General features: G+C 38.9%; 1 long non-coding RNA gene and 1 other non-coding gene across 2 annotated transcripts; one reads left to right on the forward strand and one right to left on the reverse strand.

Moving 5' to 3' along the window:
- Positions 1-425: 425 nt before the first annotated feature.
- LOC132346009 (uncharacterized) lies at positions 426-24,102 on the reverse strand. Its single transcript, XR_009495684.1, has 2 exons — positions 23,753-24,102; positions 426-2,657 (listed from the first exon to the last, which is right to left on the reverse strand). It is a non-coding gene; the product is annotated as an uncharacterized lncRNA (long non-coding RNA).
- On the forward strand, positions 11,276-11,332 carry MIR7863 (microRNA mir-7863). The gene has a single exon (NR_107850.1). It is a non-coding gene; the product is annotated as a microRNA mir-7863 (primary transcript).

Below are 24,102 nucleotides of genomic sequence, written 5' to 3' on the forward strand. Positions count from 1 at the left end.
TTCTAATGTTCTGCTTTAGTTACTAATTCCAGGAACCGAATCTTTGGAGGCATGTGTATTTTGAAAAATCCTCATCCTCTCCTATCACTTGAAACATTTAATAAGATGAGATTTAAAATTATTTAGTTCTATAGCTCAAGTAATTATTTAATATTCATTGTGTTTAAAATCCCAGATATGAAGGCATTATGAAGGACTCTATCCATTTAATTATGGAGCTTAGGCTTTGTCTAGGTGGGATGTCACAGAAGGATTCCTAATGCTCCAAGAGTAATTAAAATGAAAGAGATTGACAATACCCAGAGTTGACAAGGCTATGGAGTAACTGGGATTCTTGTATAGGATATCTACTAATGCTCTATGACTCAGCATTTCCACTGTAGATTATGTGCCAACAGAAATAAGTGCTTGTGTCAGCCAAAAGATCTATATGAAAATGTTTGCAACAGTTTTACTCAAAATATCTAAAAACTACAAATGACTCAAATGTCCATCAACAGTAACAAACACATTGAGATGTATTCACATGATGAAATACTACATAGCGGTAAAGAAGAAGGACATACTTATCCATGCCACATACTGGATGAATATCACAAACACTGAGTAAAAACTCATATGCAAAAAAGAACCTGTTGTGTTATTCCATTTATATGAATGTTTAAGCAGGCAAAACTAATATGTGATGACAGAAATCGGTATATAGTGACCTTAGGGGTGGAGTATGACTCAAATGGGGGCATGAGAGAAACCTTTAGAGTGCCAGAATGTTGTATATCTTGATCTAGTATACATATTTGAAAACATGCCAAGCCATGTATTTAAGGTTTGGGCATTTTACTAGGTTAATAGTTTTATTAAGTTATACCTCTGTAAAAATTGAAAAGAGGAAGGGATACAACAAGATTTGCATTCTGGAGTGACCACTCTAATTGTGAAACAGAGTGAAGGCAAGAAGAAAATATATCAGTAATATCACTAAAACAGTGGTGGCCTGAAATAGGAGATGGATTAATTTGACACATAAAAGGTAAAGAAAAGAGGACTGAGTACTTCCTGTGTGTTGGTAGACAAGGGTAGAAGGATGTGTTAAGAATTATTCAGAGGATTCTGGCTTAGGCAACAGGCTGGATGGTGGTGACATTTGCTGAGATTGAGAGCACAGAAGGTAGAGCAGACTTGGGGTCATGTTTAGTAAATGATGAAAATTCTGGGAAGAACTAGGTGTGGACTAGGTAGGCCATCCACTCTCTCCAGCTGGTGTAACGAGAGGGTCATAATCTCAGTTTGAGTCACCTGCATTTTGTTGGCACTGGAAGAACAGGCTCTAGCTAGTCAGAGTGGCTAAGGGAGATCTTAAGGAGCCGCTGTCACCTTGGGAGTAGGAATTTATGCTGTAAAAACAAGACCCATGAAAAATAAAAATGGGTTTAAAGCAATCAGCCTCAAGTTTCCAAAATGCCAAAAAATGAAAATGTAAAGGCAAATAATGCCAAAGGAAATAAATATACCTACAATCCTTAGATGTTATGAGGAACACAGAGCATGTGCTTTTGAGAGTGAGATTATGTAGCTGATTGGATGGAATGAAGATTGAGGGGAGGGGCAAGAGCTCTGGGCCAAACAGATACAGGTTCAAGTCCTGTCTCTACTACTTGCTTGTATTTTGACTGTTCTTGTTCAATTGCTCAGTTGTGTCCGACTCTGTGACTGAGGGCAAGCCAACTGAACAAACATAGCCTCAGTTTATTTGAAAGTATAGCAAAAAGTACACACTGTCCCAGATATGATGTTTAAATAAATCCATGTATGTGGAAAAAGTCAATTCATTATGGGTTTACAAATAAATGGGTTTCCCTTTCCTCTTATTATGGACAAAGAAAGTCCCCTACTTCTTGTTGTTTGGTCACTAAGCCATGTCCAGCTCTTTTGTGACCCCATGGACTGTAGCCCGCCAGGCACCTCTGTCCATGGGATCTTCCAGGCAAGCATACTGGGGTGGGTTGCCATTTCCTTCTCCAAGGGATCTTCCTGACCTGGGGATTGAACTCATGTCTCCTGCATTGGTAAGCAGATTCTTTACCACTCAGCTGCCAAGGAAGCCCTTTTAAATTCATATAAAAAGTCCTAAAAGGTAAAATGGCTTACTCAGACCATTTAACTAGACGCCACTGTATCTTCTGTAAGGATATTGACTTTCAAAATCCTATCCTACAGCCTTTCCTGATTATGTGAAGCAATCCTCTTCTCCCTGTAATGCATGATATTAAAAAAGTAACCCTTAAGTACTGTAGGAAGTGTCTTCATTCTTATTCATTCCATCTCTGATCTTCCATCTTTCTCTTACTGTACACAATTAAAGATTATTGGACAGGATTCAGAGATTGAATAACTGGCTGTAGTTTAAAATCATCAATTTGACAAATATATTAGTTAAGATTAGTTTGACAGCATTTACCCAAAAGCTCTAAAAATGATGATTCAACAATACAGAAATGTATTTCTCATACAAAAGAAGTCTTGGAGGTAGGCGTTCCTGGGTTGGCTCGGCAGCTCTCTGATAACATAAGTGCTTCAAGCTACTATGTTTCTGTCCAATATCTCAGCACAGGGCTTCCATCCTCAAGGTGCCTTATGATTCCGGATGGCATATTGTCCTAGTTGTAAATCAGAAAGAAAACAAGGCATAAGGACAATAAAGAACCACTTCCAGATGGGGTAGTTTTCCTTTATTGTTGTTTAGTCACTCTTTTGTGACCCCATGGACTGTAGCCCACCAGGCTCCTCTGTCCATGGGATTTTCCAGCAAGATTACTGGAGTGGGTTGTCATTTCTTCCTCTAGGGGATCTTCCAGACCCAGGGATCAAACCCACATCTCCTGTGTCTCCTGCATTGCAGGTGGATACCACTGAGTCACCAGAGTTCCACAAAACATTTCAGTTTGCATTCCACTCACCAAAATTAGCTGCAAGGGAGGTTGCAAAACACAATTCCAAATGGTAATATGCCCACACAAAAATCTGGATTCTTTCACTAAGAAGGAAGGAAAGAGTTCATGTTGAAATAGGCACAGAATTTGCATTCTAGTGGAATGGTAATTGATAGCATTTATTAAGTGATTACTATATGCCAGGGACTTCCCACGTGGCTCAGTGGTAAAGAATCTGCCTGCCAATGCATTCGACTCTAATTTGATCCCTTGTCAGGAAGATACTCTGGAGAAGGAAATGGCAACCCACTCCAGTGTTCTTGCTGGAAGAATCCCACGGTCAGAGGAGCCTGGCAGGCTACAATCCATGGAGTCGCAGAGAGTTGGACACGACTTAGCAACTAAACAACAACTGTATGCCAGGCATTGTTGTAACCATCTTACTTGTACTAACTCATCTGACTTTGCAACAATCTTTTGAGGTAGGTACCATCATATCCATATTTTGTAGATAAAAGAAACAGAGGCACAGAGAAGTCAATAACTTACACAAATTGAAATGTCATAACAAGTAGATCCAGGATATGAACTCAGTCTGAATTCCAAATACATACTTAGAACCTCCATTCTGTATTACTTCTCCTCAGTGTTTTCATGTGTTAAATTTATGTGCTCTTCTGTCCATGGAATTTCCCAGGCAAGAATATTGGAGTGGGTGGCCATTCCCTTCTCCAGGGGATCTTCTTGACCCAGGGATTAAACCTGGATCACCTGAGTTGCAGGCAGATTCTTTACTCTCTGAGCCACCAGAGGAGCCCCATGTTCTCTTCTAGGCATAAATATTCTTACCTATGTTTTGGAGGTGTAACTATTTGGTTCCAGGTCTCCAGCTTTCCTTTAGTGGTGGTTAGGCCTTGGTAGCTGGATGCCTGGCTATACAGTCAATTAGGAATGAATAGGAAAAAGTTGCAATATACAGGACCTGGGAGATTATTGGGTTGCTTACTGAATTACAGTGCTTCTGTGATGCAATAGGAACTAGGAAGTATCCCCCTCTTTTTTAAGAGGTGTGTCTTGAATTGGGATCAGTGATGACATCACTCATTGCTCAATTCAGACAACTGGACATAATTCCTGACTCTTCCCACTCCTTCATTCCCACATATAATCAATTAGTCCTTCTGATCAAACCTTCTAAATATTTCTAGAATTTGTCAGCGTATCTCAATCTCTATTGTCTCATCTCCAAATCCATGGCATTATGACCTTGTGTTTGTGTAATTCAGTAGTCACATATATAGTGTTTCTGCTAGCCCTCTTGCTTGGGTCCACTCTCTAGGGAACTTGATACCCACAGCTGATCACATCATCCTTTCTTAAAACCCTTCATTATCTCCTCCTTTTCCTCAAGATAATGTCGAAACTCTTAATCTGATTTACAAAATCTTTCATCCTAAAGCAGGCTGAATGGCTGTTACAGGTTGGGTTCCCCTGGAAGATCACTCAAATGGAGATTAGGAGGCAGAAGTTTTATTGGAGAGTTCTCTTGGTGCCACCTCTATGAAAGGGAAAGGTAGGAAGCAAGGCTGCACGGAAAAAGAAGTTAAACTGTGAAATAGTCTCAACGGAAGCCTCAGCTGCCAATATGTTCCCATCTGAAACTGGGATGACCCATCAGAATTGTCCTAAGGTGGAGCAAGATGGCTGGGTCTTTATATCTCCAAATTGATCAACATTGGATGTGGCTTGCCCTGGGAAGTGGACTTGACCTAGGATGGGGCCATCTACACATTCTACAGCTTCTTGTGTTAAGTCCAAGCCCTATTTGGAACATTGACCCAAACTCAGCATTTTCATCGGAGAAGGCAATGGCACCCCACTCCAGTACTCTTGCTTGGAAAATCCCATGGACGGAGGAGCCTGGTAGGCTGCAGTCCATGGGGTCGCTAAGAGTCGGACACGACTGAGTGACTTCACTTTCACCTTTCACTTTCATGCATTGGAGAAGGAAATGGCAACCCACTCCGGTGTTCTTGTCTGGAGAATCCCAGGGAAGGCGGAGCCTGGAGGGCTGCCGTCTATGGGGGTCACACAGAGTCAGACACAACTGAATTGACTTAGCAGCAGCAGCAGCATTTTCATGCACCACACCCTTTCGTACTCAGGACCTCTGACCTAATTTTCCTAGCTTACACTGGAGAGAGTAGGATGACGGTGAGGCTGGCTGACCTCAAGCCCATCTTCCTATTTCTCTAAGGCCACACATTGTACTCTTGGCTTTTTTGTGAGTCTCACATCTTCTGGATTCTGGAGTCTTTTCACCCTATCAGAGGTTTCTTTCCTTGGGCCTCCTTATCCCACCTTGAGTAGGCATTGCTTTAGAAACCTTCAAAAACACTTAGGCACCTAGGGTTTGGGCACATCCTCTCTAGTCTCTTCTAGTCAGTCAAACTTTTAATTTCTTTAGGTGGAAAAGCAGCTCTTATGTTAACCTGTATTGATCCCACGTTGACTAAAAAGTTTTTAGGAATTCTATGCTCTAGCCCTCCAGTTTTCCCCTTATTTTTTAAAGTCAAAATTGCATTCCTTTCTCTCTAAAGCATCAGGCTCACAAAGTTGAAAACCATGACTTTCAAGATTATTGTCTCCTCTATAGCTTTTATAAAAGTTTACTCAAGAGTTCAAATCCAAATAATACAACCTGTGTTTGTGTGTGTGTGTGTGTGTGTAAAAGTCTCTTCCCACTCCTTGAATAGTGAGGGAAAATCAAATGATCTGGGCAAAAGAAAGAGAAAATATCCGTATTGTTTAAAACCAATTGTACCTAGTATACACATAAGCCTGCTCTGTCTCACTTTACGTCTCCCTCCCTCTTGCTTCCTGGGAGCATATCCTAAATAAACTACCTGCATCAAAATCCTATTTCAAACTCAGCCTCCAGGGACACTCAGTAAAGGGAAATGTATTCCTCATTAATTTCTAAGCATTCACCAGGGTTGCCTCATGTGTGCTTAGGAACAGGCCCCACATCACCTTCCATGTGGTCCCCTCCTGAATGTGCCTTGATACAGACTCTGTTACCTACAACTCAGATAGCTGAGCCACTGACTACAGAATTCTTTCTTTGAGATTACACTTGCTATCACCAGTAGACCCTCAGGGTAAAGGCCACTTTTCCAAGTGCGTTTTACACTTTGGAAATTGTGAAATTTACCAGAGCTCAGAGATCAGCCCATAACTTTTAATGGGACATGTCTAATGGTTCAGGGATCATGGAAGAATAGTGCAATATTGAAAACAACTTATAACCATCACACAAATCCAATTCTGTCCTAAGGTTTCTTGCTGACAGGGCCAACTTCTTGCTTTGCTCATGTACCTGTCTCCATGACTGGAAGGTTAGTCCACAATTCTACTTCTAGAATTATTCCTGGTACCTCCATACCAGAGTTCAAGCCAATCTGACTCTCTAGCATCAGAAAGAAGGGTCGTTTTTCTTCCTACATTACCAAGACCCACTTATGTTCTCCATTTCTTCTAGTTTTTTCCTCAAAAATATGTCTTTTTCCTAAGATAACTATAAGTGGGATATGTGTTACCTGCAAGGAAACCAAGTCATAGACATGTGATCTGACTCTATGGACTCAACAAGATACAAACACACAATGACTTTAATACAGTTTCTAAGTCTTTTTTAAAAAGTCATTTTGGGTAGATCGATACTCAATTTGGGTTAGGTTTGGTCATCTGACACGTTTAACATTTGGGTCATCTCTTAGTCTATGTAAAATTTAGTCCTTTTATTGACTTTTCTGTTTTTATTGAATAGTCAAAACTCTTGGGGCTCAGTCTCACTCAGAGTTATCTTGGCTCAAGTAGAAATCACAGAAGATGGAGAGTTGGACCATCTTTGGTTAAGTGGGAGAAACCCAACTCATGCTAGCTCAAGCAGATTACAAAATCTTGAGATAGATAGGAATGGCATTTGTCTTAGGAGTCACCAGAACAAAAGATTTGAACGCTGTTAGTATGCACTCCCCTCCCATCTGTCATCTCTGCATCTATTCTCTTTATTGAATTTTTTCTTGCAGACTTCTCTAATGAAGCTGAACAGAAGTTGTAGACTTATAGCCTCATAGCTTCTTTTTTTTTTACTTCTTCTTCTTTTTTTTTAATTTTATTTTATTTTTAAACTTTACATAATTGTATTAGTTTTGCCAAATATCAAAATGAATCCGCCACAGGTATACATGTGTTCCCCATCCTGAACCCTCCTCCCTCCTCCCTCCCCATACCATCCCTCTGGGTCGTCCCAGTGCACTAGCCCCAAGCATCCAGTATCGTGCATCGAACCTGGACTGGCAACTCATTTCTTACATGATATTTAACATGTTTCAATGTCATTCTCCCAAATCTCCCCACCCTCTTCCTCTCCCACAGAGTCCATAAGACTGTTCTATACATCAGTGTCTCTTTTGCTGTCTCGTACACCGGGTTATTGTTACCATCTTTCTAAATTCCATATATATGTGTTAGTATACTGTATTGGTGTTTTTCCTTCTGGCTTACTTCACTCTGTATAATAGGCTCCAGTTTCATCCACCTCATTAGAACTGATTCAAATGTATTCTTTTTAATGGCTGAGTAATACTCCATTGTGTATATGTACCATAGCTTCTTTTAAAGTGATTAAAAATAAGAAAAATGTCTTTCGCATGTATTCAAAATTATTCTAGTGTCTGATGTTCTTCATTTCTTTGTATAGAACTAAATTTCCATCTGGTATCATACTATGCCTGAAGAACTACTTTAACATTCCTTAATGTGCAGACTTCTGACAAAATGTTTCAGTTTTGTTTTAGTTTTTGTTCATCTGAAAAAAAACTTTTTTAATTTTTGAAAGATATTTTCATGAACTATGAAATTCTGGGCTGAAATTCTAAGTATGCAGTGATCTTTTTTCATTAAATATTATTGTAACTCTTATCTTTGACTCTCAATGTGTAACTTTTTTCCCTCTGGCTGCCTTCAAGATTTCCTCTATCACTTAAAAAAAATTAATGTATTTATTTTAATTGGAGGGTAATTACTTTACAATATTGTAGTGGTTTTTGCCATACATTGGCATGAATCAGCCATGGGTGTACATGTGTTTCCCATCCTGAACCCCCCTCCCACCTCCCTTCCCCTCCCATCCCTCAGTGTCATCCCAGTGCACCAGCCCTGAGCACCCTGACTCATGCATCAAACCTAGACTGGCGATTTATTTCACTTATGGTAATATACATGTTTCAATGCTATTCTCTCAAATCATCCCACCCTCGCCTTCTCCCACAGAGTCCAAAAGACTGTTCTATACATCTGTGTCTCTTTTGCTGTCTCGCATATAGGGTCATCATTACCATCATTCTAAATTCCATATATATGTGTTAGTATACTGTATTGGTGTTTTTCTTTCTGGCTTACTTCACTCTGTATAATAGGCTCCAGTTTCATCCACCTCATTAGAACTGACTCAAATGCATTCTTTTAAATGGCTGAGCTTTCTTATCCATTCATCTGCCAGTGAACATCTAGGTTGCTTCCATGTCCTGGCTATTGTAAACAGTGCTGCAATGAACACTGGGGTACATGTGTCTCTTTCAATTCTGATTTCCTCAGTGTGGATGCCCAGCAGTGGGATTGCTGGGTCATAAGGCAGCTCTATTTTCAGTTTTTTAAGGAATCTCCACACTGTTCTCCATAGTGGCTGTACTAGTTTGTATTCCCACCAACAGTGGAAGAGGGTTCCCTTTTCTCCACACCCTCTCCAGCATTTATTGTTTGTAGACTTTGATAGCAGCCATTCTGACTGGCATGAGATGGTATCCCATTGTGGTTTTGATTTGCATTTCTCTGATAATGAGTGATGTTGAGCATCTTTTCATGTGTTTGTTAGCCATCTGTATGTCTTCTTTGGAGAAATGTCTGTTTAGTTCTTTGGCCCATTTTTTGTTTGGGTCATTTATTTTTCTGGAATTGAGCTGCATGAATTGCTTGTATATTTTTGATATTAATTCTTTGTCAGTTGCTTCATTTGCTATTATTTTCTCCCATTCTGAAGGTTGTCTTTTCATCTTGCTTATAGTTTCCTTCATTGTGCAAAAGCTTTTAAGTTTAACAAGGTCCCATTTATTTATTTTTGCTTTTATTTCCATTACTCGGGGAAGTGGTCATAGAGGATCCTGCTGTGATTTATGTCAGAGAGTGTTCTGCCTATGTTTTCCTCTAGGAGTTTTATAGTTTCTGGTCTTACATTTAGATCTTTAATCCATTTTGAGTTTATTTTTGTGTATGGTGTTAGAAAGTGTTCTAGTTTCATTCTTTTACAGGTGGTTGACCAGTTTTCCCAGCACCACTTGTTAAAGAGAGTGTCTTTTCTCCATTGTATATTTTTGCCTCCTTTGTCAAAGATAAGGTGTCCATAGGTGCATGGATTTATCTCTGGGCTTTCAATTTTGTCCCATTGGTCTATATTTCTGTCTTTGTGCCAGTACCATACTCTCTTGATGACTGTGGCTTTGTAGTATAGTCTGAAGTCAAGCAGGTTGATGTCTCCAGCTCCATTCTTTTTTCTCAAGATTGCTTTGGCTATTTGAGGTTTTTTGTATTTACATACAAATTGTGAAATTATTTGTTCTAATTCTCTGAAAAATTGCATTTAGGGATTGCATTAAATCTATAGATTGCTTTGGGTAGTATACCCATTTTCACTATATTGATTCTTCTGATCCATGAACATGATATATTTCTCCATTTATTTGTCTCCTGTTTGATTTCTTTTATCAGTGTTTTATAGTTTTCTATACATAGGTCTTTTGTTTCTTTAGGTATATTTATTCCTAAGTATTTTATTCTTTTCATTGCAATGGTGAATGGAATTGTTTCCTTAATTTCTCTTTCTGTTTTCTCATTGTTAGTATATAGGAATGCAAGGGATTTCCATGTGTTAATTTCATATCCTGCAACTTTACTATATTCATTGATTAGCTCTAGTAATTTTCTGGTGGAATCTTTAGGGTTTTCCATGTAGAGGATCATCTGCAAACAGTAAGAGTTTTACTTCTTTTCCAATCTGGATTCCTTTTATTTCTTTCTCTTCTCTTATTGCTGTGGCTAAAACTTCCAAAACTATGTTGAATAGTAGTGGTGAGAGTGGGCATCCTTGTCTTGTTCCTGACTTTAGAGGAAATGCTTTCAGTTTTTTATCATTGAGGATAATGTTTGCTGTGGGTTTTTCATATATGGCTTTTATTATGTTGAGGTATGTTCCTTCTATGTCTGCTTTCTGGAGGGTTTTTATCATAAATGGATGTTGAATTTTGTCAAAGGTCTTCTCTGCATCTACTGAGATAATCATATGGTTTTTATCTTTCAGTTTGTTAATGTGGTGTATCACATTGATTGATTTGTGGATATTAAAGAATCATTGCATCCCTGGAATAAAGCCCACTTGGTCATGATGTATGATCTTTCTAATATGTTGTTGGATTCTGTTTGCTACAATTTTGTTAAGGATTTTTGCATCTATGTTCATCAGTGATATTGGCCTGTAGTTTTCTTTTTTGTGGCGTCTTTGTCTGGTTTTGGTATTAGGCTGATGGTGGCCTCATAGAATGAGTTTGGAAGTTTACCTTCCTCTGCAATTTTCTGGCAGAGTTCGAGTAGGATAGGTGTTAGCTCTTCTCTAAATTTTTGGTAGAATTCAGCTGTGAAGCAATCTGGTGAAGCAATCTGGGCTTTTGTTTTCTGGAAGATTTCTGATTACAGTTTCGATTTCCGTGCTTGTGATGGGTCTGTTAAGATTTTCTATTTCTTCCTGTCCTCTTTCACTTTTTATTCTCAGAAGTTTGACTATGAGGTGTCTGGATCCTCTTTGTGGTTTTTCTGGGCTTTATAGATCTGTATCTTCTGCTTTGTTCTCTATTCTCCTTCTGTCACTCCAATTATACATTTATCAGACTGATACCACAACTCTGGATGCTTTTTCTGTATTTTTCTTTTTTTCTCAAAATGCTTCAGTTTGGACAATTTCTACTGACCTGACTCACTAATTCTTTCCTTAGCTTTATCCAGTCTGCTGCCAAGAGAATTGAAGGAATTCTTCATTTCTTTCATGTTTTTTCCTTAACACATCCAGTTGACTCTTTTTTATAGTTTCTATCTCTTAATGAGGGCTTCCCTGTGGCTTAGATGGTAAAGCATCTCCCTGCAATGTGGGAGACCCAGGTTCGATCCCTGGGTGGGGAAGATCCCCTGGAGAAGGAAATAGCAACCCATTCCAGTATTCTTGCCTGAAAAACTTCATGGACTGTCACCTGAGGAGCCTAATAGGCAACAGTCCCTCAGGCAACAGTCCAAAAACTTTACCATCTATTTTTATTGTTCACCTTTTTAAAAAAAACTAGATCCTTTAACATATTAATCACAGTTGTTTTTAAAGTCCCTATCTGATATTTCAACATCTGAGTCATCTCTGCATGTTTCTATTAATCAACTTTACCTCTGGGCAGTAGGGGCATCCCAGGTGGCCCAGTGGTAAAGAATCTGCCTGCCAATGTGGGAGATGCAAGAAATGCAGGTTTGATCCCCGGGTGGGGAAGATCCCCTGGAGTAGGAAATGGCAACCCACTCCAGTATTCTTGCCTTGGGAATTCCATGGACAGAGGAGTCTGGTGGGCTACAGTCTAAGGGATTGCAGAGTCAGACACGACTGAGTGACTGAACACATAGACACACTAAGTGATAGGTTATTTCTTGATTCTTTTATGATTCTTCATTTTTTAAAATTATTAGAGTGTGGGTTTCCCTGGTGGTTCATTGGTAAAGAAAGTACCTGCCAATGCAGTAAACTCAAGTTTGATCCCTGGGTCGAGAAGATCCCCTGGAGAAGGAAATGGCAACCCACTCCAGTATTCTTGCCTGGAAAACCCCATGGACAGAGAAGCCTGGTGGGCTATAGTCCATGGGGTAGCAAAGAACTGGACACGACTTAGCGACTGAACAACAACAACAAAAGATAGTATGTACAGCAAAGCAGAAAGAGAATGAGTTAATAGTATTTATGCCCAGAAATAAGTACATCTCTTCTTCTGCCAGACTAATATTGTGAGAGGTTAGTCAGCCTAGTCATTAATTGAGCTGTTTGGGTTTTGTTGTTTGATTACATTCACTGCTCCACCATCTTCATATTCCCCAAGCAGTTGGTTTCTATTACTTATGCTTATAGTGGGGCCTAAGGTCCTAGAACATGTGTTTTCTTGCTTCAATCTCAGCTTTCAGCAATTCCTATATATGTGTACCACAGATGGGGTCTGTCCGTATTCTTGCCACCAATTACTAGACAGATATTACTTGTGTTGTTTGGTGCTAGACTGTTTTGCTTGTACTCCTATCCCACCAGCCATAGAGTTTTACCTGGCTCCGGGAGTGAAAAGATTCTTTGCTTCTGCCCAGTGGATTAAGGCTTTTATTTCCATTAAGAGAAGGGTCTGGGAAACTGAGTGGGATTTTGTGCCTGATCCCCAGTAGCAGCTGATCACCTTCTTCATACCTGTACCCTTGGGGGAGGCACTCACAAGTTTTCTGTTCTGCTCCTAGTCTTTATTCTGAGTGGCCATTGGAGGCCAAGGAATAGAATTTGCTAGTGAGTGCAAAATTTTCTTCTGTCTGAAATGGATTGCAGCAATTTCAAAATGACATTAGATCATACTTGGCCTTTAATATTTTAGCCAGTTTCTTCTTACCGGTTTTTATTTTTGTAACCTTTTCCTCCCATGATCTGTCACAGGTGAAAGTGTTATGTGTTCTGTCTCTCTTTGGAGTAGCTTGTCACTCTTTGGAATTCAATTTATTTAATTTTCTTTTTTAAAAAAATATTTATTTATTTATTTGGCTGTGCCAGGTCTTAGTTGCAGCACATGAGAATTTTTTTTTCTATAGCATACAAGATCTTTAGATGTGGTATGTGGGGTCTGGTTCCCTGACCAGGGATTGAACCCAGGCCCCCTGCATTAACAATGTAGCATCTTAGCCACTGGACTACCAGGGAAGTTCCTATTTCACTGCCTCATGATTTAAGCTTTCTGATGGGCTCAAAAAAGTTAAGTTTTTGTCAATTATCTGGCATTTTTGTATAGTTAGAGAGGGACTAATGGTGTTTTGAAACACCAAAACAAAAATTAATTTTTTGAGCCTTTCTCCCTCCTAAGTAGAAGCAGAACTCTCTTCTTATAGTTTCTTCACCAGGAAGATGCTTCCATTCGGGAAAAAAATGTTAGGAAGAACCAAATGTTTCTTGCATTGGCCTTGGTCACATGCTCTTCCTTTTACCAGTCACTGATCACAGGGCACGGAGAAGGCAATGGCACCCTACTCCAGTACTCTTGCCTGGAAAATCCCATGGATGGAGGAGCCTGGTGGGCTGCCGTCTATGGGGTCATACAGAGTTGGACATGACTGAAATGAGTTAGCAGCAGCAGCCGATCACAGGGCATGGTTCTCTAATTTGCCTCACCTGGCAAGGGAGGCAGGCTCTCGCCTAACAGACAAAAACAGTAGTCTGAAGTGTGATAAGCACAGATAATTTCTAAAACTGTTTTTAATGAAGAAAGTAATACATGCACATGGCAAAAAATTCAAATTTTACAGTGAGATGTCATTCTCTCCCAAATCTTACTCCAGTCATCTTCCACAGAGGCAACTATTGTTAGCAATTTCTTGAGTTTCCAATCACAAAATTTCTCTCTGCATAGTAACTTATACACACATAAACACATACCTCCACTCAAAATAGATGCTTTCTTAAACAAACCTCCACTTAACTGACTCATAAGATTAACCAGCACTCTTCACTTTTCCTGTGAAGCACACAATGAATACCTACAGCATCTACATGACAGCTTCTACCAGGTAAGTTACATGCTTACCAAAAGTCAGTTGTATTTATTTTAAGCCTTTTTATAGAAGCTCAAATACTTTGGCCACCTGATTTGAAGAGCTGACTCACTGGAAAAGATCCTGATGCTGGAAAAGATTGAAGGCAGGAAGAGAAGGGGGTGACAGAGGATGAGATGGTTGGATGATATCACCGACTCAATGGACATGAGTTTAAGCAACTCCCAGAGATGGTAAAGGACAGGAAACCCTGGTGTGCTGCAGTCTCTGGGGTCACAAAGAGTCCGACACGACTGAGCAACTGAACTGAACTGATACCAGTTGTGACTATTATTATAGTTAACTAATTCAATTAAATATTATATAAGCTAATTAAAAACTGAGTGCAAAAGAAGCCATCATTTTATATAAATTCTTCGTAAAGACTTGCTAAAGGTTACCTCTACTTTTTAAAAATAGCTATGGGAGAAGCAACTAAAAATCACTGGGGGAAACTGAAAAATCAAGAAGGATTTTGTGATGAGATGCTGCAAAGTTAAGTTTGAACTTTACTTCATTTACTTAGACATAAATAATGTTTGAAAAATTACAGGCTTGCTTTAAAGGAAAAGCGTAAAAAATGTATTTGGATGTAGTTTATTCAAGAAAGACAACATGAAATGCTAATTAATAAATTCATACCCAAAGAAAATATTTTAAGTTAAAATTCAATTGCTAAAATATGTTCAAAAATACATATTTTCATGATGTCCTATTGCATGTTTTTTGATTAAACATCCACTGATAGTCTTGACTCCATTGGATAAAAGGGTTTCTACTGTGCATATATGTATGTTTGAAAAAGGAACTAAAGAGTAACAGTCTGAGTATGTGTGTGTTCACGTAAGTGTACACACCATCTTAGTGAGCAGCAGTCAGAAAATGCATCTCTAACAAAATGGCATTTGACCAGAAGTCTGAAGGAAGTGAGTCAACCACACAGGTATCTGAGTGTAGAACATTTCAGGCAAAGAGAACAGCAAGAACAAAGGTCTGATATATACCCTTGATTATGGGTGACTGGTTGAAATAAATTATGGGTCACTGATATACTAAAAACTATATAGCAGTCTAAAAATTGAAGTGAATGAGATAAAAATATCTCCATTGATAAATAATAAATGTGATACATTTATTTTTATATTCGAATGTGATGATTAGAACTTCATGTTCTATATAACTGTACAAAATGCATAAATAAAAAACTATTAGTAATACAAAATAAAAATGGAAAGAAGCAAAAAGTATAATAGGAATTTTCACTCAACACTACCAGTTGATAACATTAAGTAGACAGAAAATAAAGGAGATTAGAAAATTCAGATAAAAATAAATGTGTTTGAACTACTAAGTATGTGATTTGTACCCTCATATGTATTTTATTTTTTTTTTTAATTTTATTTTTAAACTTTACAATATTGTGTTAGTTTTGCCAAATATCAAAATGAATCCGCCACAGGTATACATGTGTTCCCCATCCTGAACCCTCCTCCCTCCTCCCTCCCCATACATCCCTCTGGGTCGTCCCAGTGCACCAGCCCCAAGCATCCAGTATCGTGCATCGAACCTGGACTGGTGACTCGTTTCATACATGACATTATACATGCTTCAATGCCATTCTCCCAAATCTTCCCACCCTCTCCCTCTCCCACAGAGTCCATAAGACTGTTCTATACATCAGTGTCTCTTTTGCTGTCTCGTACACAGGATTATTGTTACCATCTTTCTAAATTCCATATATATGCGTTAGTATACTGTATTGGTGTTTTTCTTTCTGGCTTACTTCACTCTGTATAATAGGCTCCAGTTTCATCCACCTCATTATGTATTTCAAACAAATAATTTAAACTTTTTCTGATCCTTTTCTAGAATCATACCTTTATTCCTATTTTGCATGTTGCAACATTGACTAGAGCTTTCAGATCTATATTAAAATTTAGATTAGACTGAGTGACTGAACTGAACTGAAACTCTGTGAAACATTAAAAGAATGATATAAAACAATCTGAGTTGATTCTAAGGAAGATAAGGTAGGCTTAACATTTAAAATTAAATCCATGTAATATTTCATATTAAAAAAAATAAATAAAATTTAGATTAAAAGCTATTTACACCTTAAGTGATCTGACCACTGTCTAGCACTCTGATTTTGTGTTGAATCAATCTTTCCTTTTGCCACAGAACACAGAAGTCTCATTTTTGATAAATGAAGAGGATAAAGTGTTAACCAGCCTTGGCAGTGTCATTGTATCTGGCCAAAGTAGGGAAGTTGAGGGGTAGGGATAATGGAGCAAAGATAGAAAGTGGGACAAGATTTGGCAGTGAGAATCTGTAAAAGATGCTCACTTGTAATTTTCTATGTTTCTATCCTAATATGAAAAATTAGATCACATCTTTGTTTACTTTGATAAATTTTTTTTTAAGTAAAGTACTGAAACCTTGAGAGAAACCCTACTTGATCATGATGGTAGTTGGATTAATTTGCAGTTGTATTTGTTATTCTAGTGTTTTATTCAGATTTTTCACATCTGTCTTCACTAATTAACCTGTTCTGGCCAGTATTCTTTCTGTATGTGCTAACTCTAGTTTTCACGTGAAGATTATGTTGGGTTTACAAAATAAACTGGGAAGTTTACTCATTTTTCAATGCTCATTCTTAATGCATCCAGTTAATAAATATTTATGGTGCACTGAGCTCAATTTTAGGTTCTGAGGTTATAGCAGTAGACAGACAAGGTTCCTACATTCAGGAAATAGCGTTTTCATTCTAAAGTAGGATAGACCAGAAGTAAAAAGGTAAATTGATATGTTTAAAAAATCAGATGTAATAAGTACTTGGTAGAAAATGAAAGCCAAGTGACTTTAGACTTTATGATCTAAAGCAGGCCTCTCTGAAGAAGTAATATGTAAACTGAGACCTAAACAATAAGAAAAAGAAGCAAAAAAGAGAAACATAGAATTTTGAGTCAGGCTGCTGCTATAGTTAGAAAAATAATTCCACTGGTTTAAGGTCATGCATTCTGTCACATGAAACTGTTCTCTCTTCATATTGAAAGTAAACCCCTCATGTGCATACAAAGTTTCCTTTGGTTGGGGGCATAGTAGGTTTTGGGTTTTGATTATTTCGTGACTAAGAAAGCAATATACCCTATACGTCTTTCTTTTTTATCGTACGTGGAAACCAGGTGGCATAAGCATATACATAACCGGATTTAGTATGTGTGGCCTAGTGCCCACTGTGTCACTCTGTTCCCCTTTCAGAAGTGCACATTCTTTTACCAGGATGTTCTCTCTTTCATTTCTCCTTTTGAGAGCGTAGCCTGCCACCAGTTAGATACTAGATAGACTTGCTCCAGTGAGAACCAACTTATTCTCAAATCATCACTGAAGACTGTGGAACAGCCTTTGTTACTTGTGCACTGTAAGAATGAAATGAAAGTTTGCTGGGGACTTCAAGACTTCCCTGGTGGCTCAGACGGTAAAGCATCTGTCTACAATCCGGGAGACCTAGGTTTCATCCCTGGGTCAGGAAGATCCCCTGGAGAAGGAAATGGCAAACCACTCCAGTACTCTTGCCTGGAAAATCCCATGGACAGAGGAGCCTGGTAGGCTACAGTCCATGGGGCCGCAAAGAGTCGGACACGACTGAGCGACTTCACATTCACTTTCACTTTCAGAAACATAGGAGTAGAAACAGAGAATCAGTGATATCCTAGAGATAGATACTGATTAACCTTTCCTGCAGTCCTTCAAAATACACTGTTTGGTTGTAATTTTTTTTTTTATGACAGTGAAAACTGCTTGAATGATTAAAAATATCAGGAATCCTGGAGACTTGGCAATAAGTTCCATTTGGAGCAGCACATTGCTTTAGACTTTTCCATTTCAGGGCTCTAAAATGATGACAAAGTTGACATTGAACCAGCTTAAAGATTCTTTAGTACAATCGAGTTGGAGCTCCTTGTAAAAATTACTAGTAGTTTTCACTGTCTATGGAGGATTAATATTAATGACATTAATACTGGAATCAAGATTGCCGGGAGAAATATCAATAACCTCAGATATGCAGATGACACCACCCTTATGGCAGAAAGTGAAGAGGAACTCAAAAGCCTCTTGATGAAAGTGAAAGTGGAGAGTGAAAAAGTTGGCTTAAAGCTCAACATTCAGAAAACGAAGATCGTGGCATCTGGCCCCATCACTTCATGGGAAATAGATGGGGAAACAGTGGAAACAGTGTCAGACTTTATTTTTCTGGGCTCCAGAATCACTGCAGATGGTGACTGCAGCCATGAAATTAAAAGACACTTACTCCTTGGAAGAAAAGTTATGACGAACCTAGATAGCATATTCAAAAGCAGAGACATTACTTTGCCAACAAAGGTCCGTCTAGTCAAGGCTATGGTTTTTCCAGTGGTCACGTATGGATGTGAGAGTTGGACTGTGAAGAAAGCTGAGCACCGAAGAATTGATGCTTTTGAACTGTGGTGTTGGAGAATACTCCTGAGAGTCCCTTGGACTGCAAGGAAATCCAACCAGTCCATTCTAAAGGAGATCAGCCCTTGGTGTTCTTTGGAAGGAATGATGCTAAAGCTGAAACTCCAATACTTTGGCCACCTCATGCGAAGAGTTGACTCATTGGAAAAGACTCTGATGCTGGGAGGGATTGGGGGCAGGAGGAGAAGGGGACGACAGAGGATGAGATGGCTGGATGGCATCACCGACTCGATGGACATGAGTTTGAGTGAAGTCCGGGAGTTGGTGACAGACAGGAAGGCCTGGAATGCTGCGATTCATGGGGTCGCAGAGTCGGACATGACTGAGCGCTGAACTGAACTGAACCTTAGCATAACTATATCTGGTAGCAGGTGAAAAGGTTTATATGCTTCAGAATGACCTTCAGACACTCTCAAGATGACTTTTAGCTTCTGCTTATAAGGAATTGATATCTGTTTGAGAGAAGAGCTTTGCCTGGTAAAATTTCACATGTGCATCCACAAAAGGAAAAGATCCAAATCAATTATTTCAAAATATAAATAAACATCTTGAGCCTTCTTTAACTATCCACATTCTCAAGCATAAAATTATGGTAAATTTTTCAAAATTTCCATCTTTGAACTCAATTCATTAGGCCTCTACAAGCTTATCCTTTTCTTAATATTTGCTGAAAGCATTTTTCAAACTAGGAGACAAGATGACAAATTTTACCATTTGTTGTTTCTTAGATATGGGGCAGTCAAGGCATAGAGCTATAAAGTTAAACAGGATTAAGCTTCTCCCAAAGGAGTGCCAGTAAAACTTTATTTCCAGTTTCAAAGGACGGACATGAAACTGAAAGGTGCTCATTTCACTTCAGCTTCCTAATGTCCACCCGTTATTACATTCCTGTTATCACACTTGGTCAAACTGGGCCTTCTATATCACACATGTTCTAAGAATTCTTGGTGGATGATATACCTGATTCCACATTTGGAGAGCAGAAAGATTTGCTTAAGTGAGAAATAACTTTTCAAAGTGAGAAATAATGAATCATGAATTATATTATTTCAGGAAGTCAAACAAATTCTAGGTTTTCCTTATGATGACAATCTTGAGTTAAAAAAATATTAACATAAAAACTTTCTTAATTAATTGTTTTTGTTTTCTGATGCTCCATTTTTCTAGAGCCCTAAGCTCTTGTTAGGGCTTCCCTTGTGGCTTAGCAGTAAAGAATCTGCCTGCCAATGCAGGAGACGCAGGTTTGATCTTTGGTTCAGTAAGATCTCCTAGAGAAGGGAATGGCAACCCACTACAGTATTCTTGCCTGGGAAATCTCATGCACAGAGGCGCCTTGCAGGCTACAGTCCACGGGGTAGCAAAGAGTCAGACACGACAACAGCAAAGCACTTATTAAGGTCGATCCTGACATTTGCCACCTGGTTCCCAAACACTCACCTCCATTTTAGCATTTTCCTGTTGCTCCACTACTCTCTACCAGATCACTTGCACTAGTCTAAAAACTTGCTGCAGTATTTCATTTCTTGGGGGGAAAAAAATCTCAAAATCTTCCTTGACTACATGTCCCTTTTATGTAGTTCCCTGTTTTTCTGCTCTGCTTTATAGAACTCAAAGTATCATCTATGCCCTCTCCAGAAAAGGTGGCACCACTCAGTCAAGGTCACTAATGATCTAATTAGACTAATGGTCTAATTAGTCACAAATCTAACGGTCATTTCTCAGAACTAATTCTATCGAACCTCTGCAAATGTTAGTATAATTAATCAGAATTGAAAGTGAAAGTGTTAGTTGCTCAGTCGATTCAGCTCTTTGTGACCCCATGGACTGTAGCCCACCAGGCTCTTCTTGGGATTTCCCAGGCAAGAATACTGGAGTTGGTTGCCATTCCCTTCTCCAGGGGTTGTCTTGACCCAGGAATCAAACCTGGTCTCCTGCACTGAGGGTGGATTCTTTACCATCTGTGCCACCAAGGAAGTCCAATCACAATTACTCATATTCATATATCATAATTAATCATGTTCTTCCCTTTTACTCCTTTCTTTTTTTAACTTTTTTTTTTTTTTTGGCTGCACCCTATCGCATGTGAAACTGTAGTTCCTCAGCCAGGGAGGGATCAAACCCACATTCCCTCCACTGGAAGGCAGATTCTTAACACTGGACCACCTGGGAAATCCCTTACCCTTTTCTTTACCTGACTTCTATAACACTAAAGTCTTCTGATTTTCCTCCTACCTCACTAGTTATTCTGTCTCAGTTTTCCTTGTTGGATTAATTTATTTTGCTAATTTTAAATGTCTGAGTCTGAGTATCTCAGAGTTCAGTCCTCAGGCCTCTTTCTAAAATCAATACTCATGACTTTATCAATCTGTTTTATCAATCCTTTTAATGTCGATGACTTTTTCATCTTTTGGGTCTGTGGATAGAATGGTATTTCAAAATAATGACTTCCTTTGTTACAATTTATATTTTGCATCTAAAAACATTTTTTTAAAGAAAGGGTTCATAGACATCTAGATTACCAAGGAGTTCTATGGCATAGAAAAGGTTAAGAACACCCTGCTCTATTTCATTCATGACTTTAATGTCTATTTACATTCAAATGACTCTCAAATTTATATTTTCAACACTTAAATTTTATTCCAGTTATTTACTGCTTTGTAACAAACTGTCAAAGAATATTGTGGCATAAAACAACAACCGTTCTATTATAACTCATAATTTTGTGTGGAAGGACTTTGATATTGACAGAGATGTTCACTGGTATTCGACTGGCAGATGGCCAGGTCCAGAGAGTTAAAGACAGCTTCACCCTGGCAGTGATGGCTGAGAAAGCTGAGCTTATCTAACTGGGCCCATTAACTGAAAAACCTACTGTGGCCTCTCCAGCGTGTCTCGTCTGAAAGCAGTAAGATTTCTCACATTGAGAATTGGGGCACCCTGGAGTGTGTAACGGAGAAGGCAATGGCACCCCTCTCCAGTACTCTAGCCTGGAAAATTCCATGGACGGAGGAGTCTGGTGGGCTGCAGTCCATGACGTCACTAAGAGTCGGACACGACTGAGCAACTTCACTTTCACTTTTCACTTTCATGCCTTGGAGAAGGAAATGGCAACCCACTCCAGTGTTCTTCCCTGGAGAATCCCAGGGATGGGGGAGCCTGGTGGGCTGCTGTCTATGGGGTTGCACAGAGTGGGACACGACTGAAGTGACTTAGCAGCAGCATAGTGTGTAACAGGCATGGGTAGAAATTGCAAGGCTTCTCATGGCCTAACCCAAGGTTTTCCAAGATGCCACTTCCTCTACCTTTTATGGATCAAACAAATCTCTAAAGCAGTCCAGATTCAAGAAGGGGGGAATTAGGATGTACCTCTTAAAGGGAAGAGAAGCAAAGAATCCATGGTCATCTTTAATCTACCACAGATGTCTAATAAATATCTTATGTGTAACACATGCAAGCAAAACTCTTAATTTCCTCTCCAAATCTCCTTCTGGTGATCACCAGCCCAGAAAACTGGACCACTATGCACCCAGTTACTCAGGCTCTGTATCTTAGAGCAGACACAACTGTCCTTCTTTTCTTCATATTCTATATCTGGTTTTATTATATTCGCCAATCCTGTTGGCACCATCTTCAAATATATCCTGAATCTGACTGCGCACTCTTTCCACCTACATTGTTCTTGTTTTCATGGATCCTATATTCTAATGAAACAGGCAAGCAATAAAAATAAATATACCCTCACCATCCATACCATTTCCCCCTGAACTATGTTAATAGTCTCCCAAGTAGATGATTAACTCACATCCGCATGGTTTCTTCCTTATACAATAGCCAGAGAGACCTTTTTAAACTATGAGTCAATCCTGTCATCCATGTGCTCATAATGTTCCAGTGACTTCACGACTCAAAGTAAAATCCGAAGTCCTCACTATGACCTTTGGAACCTTAGATTGCCTGGCCTCTGGCCACGACTCTGACCAGTTTCCTCCCTTTCTTCCCTCAGTCACTCTACTTAGCACCACGGGTTTAACTGGTCTTCCTCCGAGAAGTCAAATGTGCTCCTCCCAGGGCCTTCCACGTGAACTTCCATTAAATGGAACCCTCCTTCTTTACACATGTGCATGGCTTGTTCCTTCACTGTGTTTGAGTTTTGCTCAACTGTCATTTCTTCAGAGAAGCCCTCTCCTACGGCAGCACGCATATTCACTCTCTCACACTTCACTATGTGTTTATTTTTATTGTCTGCCGGCTTTGTGAGAATATAGGCTCCCAAGGGATTTTCCTGATGGCCCAGTAGTAAGACTCCATGCTCCCACTGCAGGTGGCTGGGTTTGATCCTTCATCAGAGAATTAGATTGGACATGACATAATAAAGATCAAAAATCTGGCATGCTGTGACTTAAGACCCAGTGCAGCCAAATAAATAAATAATTAAAAAAAAAAAAAAGAATATAGAACCAGAGAACGGGAACTTAGTGATGCTCACTGCTATTTCCCCATCACTCAAAACAGTGCCTATTATGTTAACAGGTGCTCAATAAACATTTGTTGAATGAAATAATAAGTAAATGTGATTAGTCTGCCAGTTGGGTGATCCAACAGAAGCCAGATTTTCACTAAAATCTTGGGGATAATTTGGCTCAAATTATCCAACATCAACTCTAATGGTAATAATGAGGAGATTCCATTGCAAATCAAAGAAAGGCATAACATTTCTGAATCTGCTTTTCATCTATTTTTCCTAAGGACCTAATAATAATAGTACCTCTTGGAAGAGTTATGAGATGCCAAATATTAATGCGATTACTTTCCTTTTGTTCCTTCTTTAGAATATTAGGTTCTTTCCTGTCTCTTTCTGGTGTATACATTTTATAATGCTCTGACAGTATTCCACTTCCACTGATAAATGTATGTACCCTAGTCAAGGTTAATTAGTGATCTAAATCATGGAGTCAATCAAGGCCCATGGACCAGATGAGTTGGTCAAGGTGAGGGATGGCATAGACATGAGAAGGATATGAGAATGGTGCTGTAACATAGGAGGTTATTAGTACTTGTGAAAACTTCCCTTTCCTAGTCAATGTTAAGTAAGGACATAGCCTGAGCCCCATTGTACCACATATTCTAACTGGTTAGTAAAATATTCCAAGCTAACATAAAAATATTAAATTTATATTTTTGAAACACTAAAAGCAATGTGAACACTAGCAAAAATGGTCAAATTTAACTAACTCTAAAAATTACCCCAAGACCTGCAACTATCTGAGGAGACTTTATTTAAGAAAAATGGCAAAATCTAGGTAAAAAACACTTAGGTTTTTGACATTTTAGTATGTATCTTATTTGCTTACCTTGAGTGAGTGGAAACAAACTACACCACACCAAAACGTATGGGATACAGCTAGAGCAGTGCAGAGAGAAATTTATAGCTGTAAATACCTGTATTAAAAAAGAAGAAATCACACATCAATCATTTAAGCTTCCATCTTAAAAATTTGAAAAAAAAAAAAAGCAAGAGGAAACTAGGAAATTCCCTGGTAGTCTGGTGGTTGGGACTCAATGCTTAGAACTTAAAACTGCTTAGAAGTGCCATGGCCCAGGTTCAATCTCTGGTCAGGGAATTGAGATCCCACAGGCTGTGTAGCGTGACCAAAATAAAAAAATTTCTAAATGTAAAAAAAAGGCGGGGGGAGTTAAACCC

Source organism: Bos taurus, chromosome 8 (assembly GCF_002263795.3).
Source record: "Bos taurus isolate L1 Dominette 01449 registration number 42190680 breed Hereford chromosome 8, ARS-UCD2.0, whole genome shotgun sequence".
In the NCBI taxonomy this organism is placed as follows: domain Eukaryota; kingdom Metazoa; phylum Chordata; class Mammalia; order Artiodactyla; family Bovidae; genus Bos; species Bos taurus.